Source organism: Crocuta crocuta, unplaced genomic scaffold (genome assembly GCF_008692635.1).
Source record: "Crocuta crocuta isolate KB4526 unplaced genomic scaffold, BGI_CrCroc_1.0 scaffold225, whole genome shotgun sequence".
Lineage (NCBI taxonomy): Eukaryota > Metazoa > Chordata > Mammalia > Carnivora > Hyaenidae > Crocuta > Crocuta crocuta.
Window position 1 is genome coordinate 1,188,808 of NW_027530408.1, and position 7,188 is coordinate 1,195,995.

Here is a 7,188-nt window from a genome sequence, read left to right on the forward strand (position 1 = left end):
ACTAACTGGCTACAGTTCTGCTAGAAGACCTTTCCTTTGGGTCCCCTAGATCCAGGTGGCAGCTGGCTTAGCTGTAGAGGAAATAATCGTGATGTCCACCAGAGTAGAACAATGGGAGTTTAATGTGTGGTTTATTTTCTCAAGAAATTTGCATTTCCGAGACCTGATATCCATCTCAATAGGACTATCCCACGATGGATGAGACTCCTAGGACACGCCTCACCCAAAAATTAACATTTCTCCCCGATTGGGATTCAGAAATGTAGTTCCCTTAGAGAGCCTGATTATTTGGGGGAGGGGGGAGGGGGAGGATTGTGCGACATTTATTGAAAAGTGAGTATAGTTATGATTTATTTGGAATTTGAACAGGAAATTGTTTTAATTTTTGTTCTTTTGGCTGCTTGAAATATGCAGAAGAAACATTGTCTATGGGGGCGCCTCCTTTTAGGGTACATCTCAGAACTGAGTTTGAGGTTGAGAAGTTTTTTACATTAATCAAGTGTTAAAATATAGACATACATATTAGGTGAGTAGGAGTCTTACTGCTAAGGGATAGAGGCCGGGTTGTAAAAGGTTCCCACGTGGAGAGGGAAAGGTCTAAATGGGAGTTTCCAAAGGAAGGAGGAGTCTATGGGCCTCAGTGAATGAAGAACGGAATTCGCAGAACGGTTACAAGATGAAGCTGGTCCGGCTTCCCGGATCCGGGAGAGCTGGGTCTCAACCTGGGGCGGCGAGGCGCCGGCGGTGGGCCGGGTCTAGCGGGCGGCGGGCTAATAGCTCGCGCACGTAGCCCTATCGCGGGCCGGGGACCCACGTGGCAGGCCCTGGGGAGAGCAGGGTGGGGCGAGGGTGGGGCGGGGCCCAGGGACGGGGGTGGGCCCTGCCGNCTGCTGCTGCGGGCCGCCGGAGGGCCAGGCTTGTGAGGTTCCGTGGGGCCCAGGTGGCGTCCGCCCGAGCTTCAGGTGAGGGCGGAGGGCGTGCGTATCGGCTGGACCGCGCAGTGCTCAATAGTGGGGCATCGCGCGGAGAAGCGGTGCGCCTCCTGNNNTGGGGGTGGGGGGTGGGAAGGGGGGCCTGGCAGCGCCGAGGACCCGGAGCCGGTCTCCGGATTCTGAAGCCTCGGGTTAGAGCAGGGAGGCGCCCGGGAGGACCAGCACATGGGCCTGGACGCTGGATGAAGGCGACACCTGGCCGCGGTTCCACGATAGGGGTTACTTTGTGGTGAGGGGAGGGGGTTCGCAGCTGCACTCCTTTCGACTGGAGATCGCGGGATGTGGGAGCTAGAGAAGGGTGTTCAGCACGTAGACAGCCGCACTAAAAGGCCGAGAGGCTTCCTGGAGCCCGCAGATAAGAAGACAGAAAAAGCAGAGGGAGTAGATGGGCAAATCTGGTGGGCAGCTCTTGGGGCAGCTCCGATGGGACACTGGTCTCCGGACTTTGCTTTCTGGGAACTGTATTCCTACCTAGGCCAGATCACCTACCAGCTGGAGAAAAAATGCTTCCGATCTTCCGGCCGACTAGTAGCAGGAGCCGGAGAATGGTATTAGAGCGGTATACTAAACCCTGACCTGGCTTATGCCGCGGGCACGGTTTTTTAGCTATTTTTGGTCCTACCGACCAAGTTGGGAGATACGGCTCAGGCTGCCCTCTCTTGGTGGGTTAGGGCAATGGGACAAAATCCAAGCAGTTTCAGCTTATGATTCTGAAGTTCAATTAAAGTCAAGAAAATGTTCCCAGCTCGGGGTTGTGGCTTCAATTTTGAGGATCTAGTGTCTTCCAGGGCCTGGGTGTTCAACGGGACCGTGCAGGCATGATTTGATGAGGGCAGAGTGCTCACTGGGGCATAAGGAACGGTAGGAGCAGATTTGCACCTGACTTTCCTTCCTGGACCCACCCTGGCTCTGGATTTGTCTTTAGAGTTTCCCTTCCCCAGGAACCCCAGGCCACGTGGGCAGGCTGCTGGGAAGTGGTGTGGTAGTATGTACTGGGGGCTGGCCTAGCTACCCTGGTCTCTGTCCTAGCTCTGCTTCGAACTTGCCCTGTGACCTTGGGAAGGCGTCAGTGCTAAGGTCAGAATAGATCTTTTACCCAAAACATCTATGATTAATCCTTAACTCTTAAACAAGAGCCAGAAAAACTGAGAGGAACTTGATGAAGCAAGACGGTGTCCAGAATTGTGACTTTTATAGGCTGGACTTATTAAAAGCTACATATTCCATTTCTTGTTGGAGGCCCAGAGCTGAATTTTCATATATTGTGTGGTAACCAGAAGATAGACTAGTGGTGCTCCTTCTGCCGTTGGTTTGCAAGTATGACTAAAGGGCACCAACCGGAACTATTGGCCTTGTCATTTAGGCAAGAGGAGTAAGAACTGCAGGTTCTATGACTCGCAGACTTCATCCTCACCCCTGTGGCTCGTCAGTACACAGGGCCTGGTCTATGTTCAGCTCTTGCCGTGGCCACTGCCAGGTGCAAAGAGGGGAGGAGGCCTGGCTCCTGTAGACTGTCGATGGGGAAAGAGAACATCCAGACAGGAAGAATAAGGTAGCAACGCAAGAGAGGCCACACTGTTGCATTCAGTTAAGTTCAGAGGAGACAGGGCTCTACTAGAGATGGTGTGAGGTGGTGGGAAAATTCTAGACTTTTGAGCCAGATGAATCTGCTCAAATCCTGGCTCCGCGCTCTCCAGCAGGAGGTTTCCTAACCTCTGTGGGCCTGTTCTCCCTGCCGTGAAGCATGTGGTGATTGTGCCTGGGACACGGTAGAGGTTTGTCATCATCTGTGTGGGATGGGGTGGATTATTTAGGGGTCCCCAAAGCTTTTAAGTAGGTTGGGTTGTAGGAGTGGTATGAGCTCAGACTTAGTGTTGATTCATCTCCTCCTTAGGAACATGGATGCAATTTCCCTGCCTTTCTGGGTAGGCCACTTTTCTGTTCCCTGCTGGAGATTGTCCCATAGAATCATTGGGCAAAAGGAAAAGAGATTTTTTTCCCACTTTTAGTTTTGGGGCTACTCTGATTTCTTAAGGTAATAGAGGTACTCCTTTTCTGTGCTGATAATAGGCTGGAAGAACATTAAGTTGGGGGGGGGGCACTGGATATATATCAGTCACTGGGGTGGTTTTCTTTTCAAACTCTTCTCAGTCTTCCTTTCTCCCTACCTGCTCAAACCCACTTTATTCCAGAGGAACCTGAATCTGTGTACAATATTCACAGTATCTTGGGATCTAAATGGTCGTGCTGTGAATAGATTGTATACATCTGGGAATTGGGACCTCCTTTTCCCTACTGGGCTAAAATAATTCAACCTATTTGTGCTGGATGCCTGAAGAAAGTAGTGCTTAGGCATTTTGCAGAACTACAGACGATAGGATGTTGAACTGCAGGGACTTTGGGAATCTTCCAGTCTCGTCTCTTTGTTTTACAACTAAAGAAACTAGGTCTAGAGAGGTTAATTGGTATTCCCGAGTCACATTGCTTGACCAAGAAGCTTGATGGAGAAGACCAAAGAAAGGTTCCGTTTTATTCCTAAGTGTAATGATAAAATTGCTGGTGATTCTTGTCTTTTCTTTAAAAACGTGAAGAGGAAGGAGCCAGTTATTCCCTGTGCTTATTTAGGGGGAAGGAAGGTCCTTTGCTTGTGTGGATAGAAGTTTCTTTTGGAGGAGACTTCTGCTTCTCTTTCCAGAATGCCTTGAGACATGTGAGGATGGGGTGCGGAAGGAAGGGTCATGCTGCAGGGGCCCCCAGCCAGGACTCACTAGATGTCTACAGTGGGACTTTTCTGACCTCGAGGCTGGCAGATTGGCGGCACGCCAGCAGATAAGGAGTTCAGAGTCTGCTGCCAGCCAGAGGCCTTGTGCACTCGGGGGGAATCAGCCAGGCAGCCTCACCGTGATGTCTCTGAGACATACCCTTACTGTGGCCACCAAGGCTCCCAGAGACAACTCCCTGTGGGTTCTCTGAGACCCCCCGCAAAAGGCAGGAGGAGAGTGGCCACAGAATCAGCCTGGAGAGAGCATGGCACGCCCAGCTGTGGGAAACCACATTCCCTGCCTCGGAAAGTCCAGATCTGACTGTTCTCAGACCTCCTAACCACCTTCCTCCAGCATCAGGCCCAGGAGAGTGCTGGAGTTTGATGGAACAAGAAGGTGACAGTCTTGAATTTGTTACCGTTGGGTCCCTACGGACTCTTAGTCAAGACATTCAGTGTTAGTAGTTAAAAGTCAGCTTAAAATAGGGAGTTTTAAAACAAACCACGTTTTAAACAATTCATATTACTTTAAAAACATATGCATGTATTTTTCTTTATTCACCAAAACTGATTTAGGGCTGAGAGGCCATTTCTTTGGGTTTGTAAGTACTCTAATGAAACTTGCAAATTGTATATAAAAATCACACCTATACATATCACCTGCAATCTCACATTTCCTTTTTTATTAAATTTCTTTCACGAGGCTATATGTTCACATAGTTCAAAAATCAAAAGGCTAAACACCTTTTGCAATGTGGGCACACACTCACACACACACACCCAGGGATAGTCAGTGAAACATTGTATCCCTGCCCCTCTTTTTTACAAATGTTCAAGTTAGCACTTTAGACCTGTTGTTGAGCACCTCGCTTGTTTTGCCTGGCAGCTGTATTGGATCTTTCCATATGGTTCCATTGAACACTTGGGTCATTCTTTTATTACACCTGCACAATATTAGGGAAATGGAAGTGCAGTAATTTATTTTTTTAAATATTTATTTATTTTTGAGAGAAAGACAGAGCATGGGCAGGGAGAGGCAGAGAAGGGGAGGGGAGAGACACAGAATCCTAAGCAGGTTTTGGGCTCTGAGCTGTCAGCACAGAGCCCGATGCGGGGCTCGAACTCACAGACCACAAGATCATGACCTGGGCCAAAGTCAGACACTTAAACGACTGAGCCATGCAGGTGCCCCAGTAATTTTTTAACCAAGGTACGTGGGTCACCTCTATCTGTCCCCAGCCCTGAACTTGGGTTGTTTCCAAGTTCAGTTGTTTCCCTTATTTTGTCTGTTTTGTTATTATGTCCAAGGCTGCCATGAGTAACTTTGTTCAAATGACATTTCCTATGTGTGTAATTATGACTCTAGAAGAAATTCTCAGAAGCAGGATTGCTGGGTAAAAGGATATCTCAGGCTTTTTGATCTAGGGCTCTTTAATATTGTCTATTGTGGATGTGTCAAGTCTATTGATATTTACTGTTTTAAAAATTAAAACAAACTAAAGTTAATTCATTTAATAATAAATATAAGATCATTACATGTTAACATAAAAAGCATATTTTAATGGAAATACCTATTTTCCAAAATTAAAAAAGGAGAAAACAGAATGGCCTTGTTTTTACATTTCTTTGCAGATCTGCAGGATTTCAAAATAGTGATTTATTAGATAAAAAGATAGCAGAGATGATAATAGGTATAACGTAAGCTTGCTGGTAAATATTCAGTTGAAGTCCTAAGAACAAACTGAGTTAATCTCTGAAAACACACATATTAATACCCTAAACTTCTACCTTGGAAATGTCTACAAAACTCAAGACCACTATATTCACCACACTTCATGTAGCCTCTGAAACATGAGCGTGAAAAGGCTTTTAACATTTTAATATTATTAGAATAAAAATAGTTTTTACCTGACAGCCCTCCTGGAACTGTCTCAGTGACCTCAGGTTGTACTCTAAGACCAGAATTTCAGAATTGCTGTTCTAGATCACTTAATTTTCATAGAAATCAAACCTTTTCCTTTCTGCACTTACATTTCAGTTGCTGTTTATTTCAGTTATAACCACAAAAACAAACAGAACCACCGTGAAGAGGCTTGGGCATAGGCACAACAGACTTGGTAAATGTGACTGTGACTGGTGACCACAGAGGGGCAGTTTGCTGAAGGATTGGGGTGGGGGGACAAGCCAGTTACTCTGTCTCTGTTCTGAAGATGCTTTGCAAACCCATGTGGAGATGTGCTGAGGACACGTGGAAGTTTATGTGCGATCTTGTGGGTTAAGTGATCTTGAGTGGAACAAGTGAGCTACTTAAGCAGGCTGGGAGAAGGTGAAATGATTAAGGCAGGAGTGGTCTGGGAAGGCTTCCTGGAGGTGGAATTAAGCCAAGTTTTGAAAGCGGCAGAGAAAGGAGAACAGGAAGAGGAGTCCTGGAGAGGAGGGTTGTGTGCATAATGGCAGAAGGATGTATTATCCTGAGGCAGGGGTGATCATCTTAGGGCAGAGGCTGATACAGGGAAAAGTAGGTAACAGACATGGCTGGGAATTTAGGTTGGATCCAGGGGTTTTGGAGGGCTCTGGGGTCTAAGGTATCCATACTCTCCCAGAACACTTATCTGTTTCTATGTCAAAGACTTACTGCTCGGTTTCAGCAGTCCGCCCTCTCTCTTGGGATTCAGCGTGCTCTTCCCTAGAGCAACTCTGTGGCCTCCTGTCTACATCCTTCGCCCAGTCCACTGCGACCTCCTGCCTCCTCCTGGTGCTTCAGAGGCAGGGAACATCTTTTTATCCCATCTTAACACAGCCCTCTCTACCTTAAAAGCCTTGACCATAGCACCCCCCAAGCAACTGTTGAGTATCTTTGAAAATTTTACTTTTGGGGCACCTGGGTGGCTCAGTGGGTTGACTTCGACTTCGACTCAGATCATGATCTCATGGCTCTAGGTTTGAGTTTGGGCCCTGCATCCAGCTCGCTGCTCTCAGTGCCTGCTTCAGATCCTCTGCCCTCCTCCCTCTCCGCCCCTCCTCTGCTTGCACTCTCTTTGTCAAAAACAAACATTTAAAAACATTTTTAATTTTTTTTTCTGATTATCAGAAGTAATGCATGCTCGGGGTGCCTGGGTGGCTCAGTCGGTCGAACGTCTGACTTTGGCTCAGGTCATGATCTGATAGTTCATGAGTTCAAGTCCCACATCGGGCTCACAGCTATCAGTGCAGAGCCCGTTTCGGATCCTTTGTCCCCCTCTCTCTCTGCCCCTCCCCTGCTTGTGCTCTCATAATAAATAAAACATTTAAAAAAATAAAAAGTAATGCATGCTTACTATAAGGAAGAGTATAAAGTAGTATCGGAGAAAAAGCTTGTAATCCTGCCCCGAGGCAACCTCTGTTAACATAGTTCACATTTCCTTATACTTGTTTTTTCATGATTCACTTCTGTGT

The 7,188-nt window shown here is 47.3% G+C and overlaps 1 protein-coding gene across 2 annotated transcripts in view; it reads left to right on the plus strand.

Moving 5' to 3' along the window:
- The first annotated feature begins 893 nt into the window (after window positions 1–893).
- The window catches only part of SLC39A14 (solute carrier family 39 member 14), a 45,072-nt gene continuing 38,777 nt past the window's right edge, over window positions 894–7,188 (plus strand). For both annotated transcript variants that reach the window (XM_077766607.1, XM_077766606.1), the window contains exon 1: window positions 894–962. The gene's annotated coding sequence lies outside the window, so the exon portion shown is untranslated. The remainder of the gene's footprint in view (window positions 963–7,188) is intronic.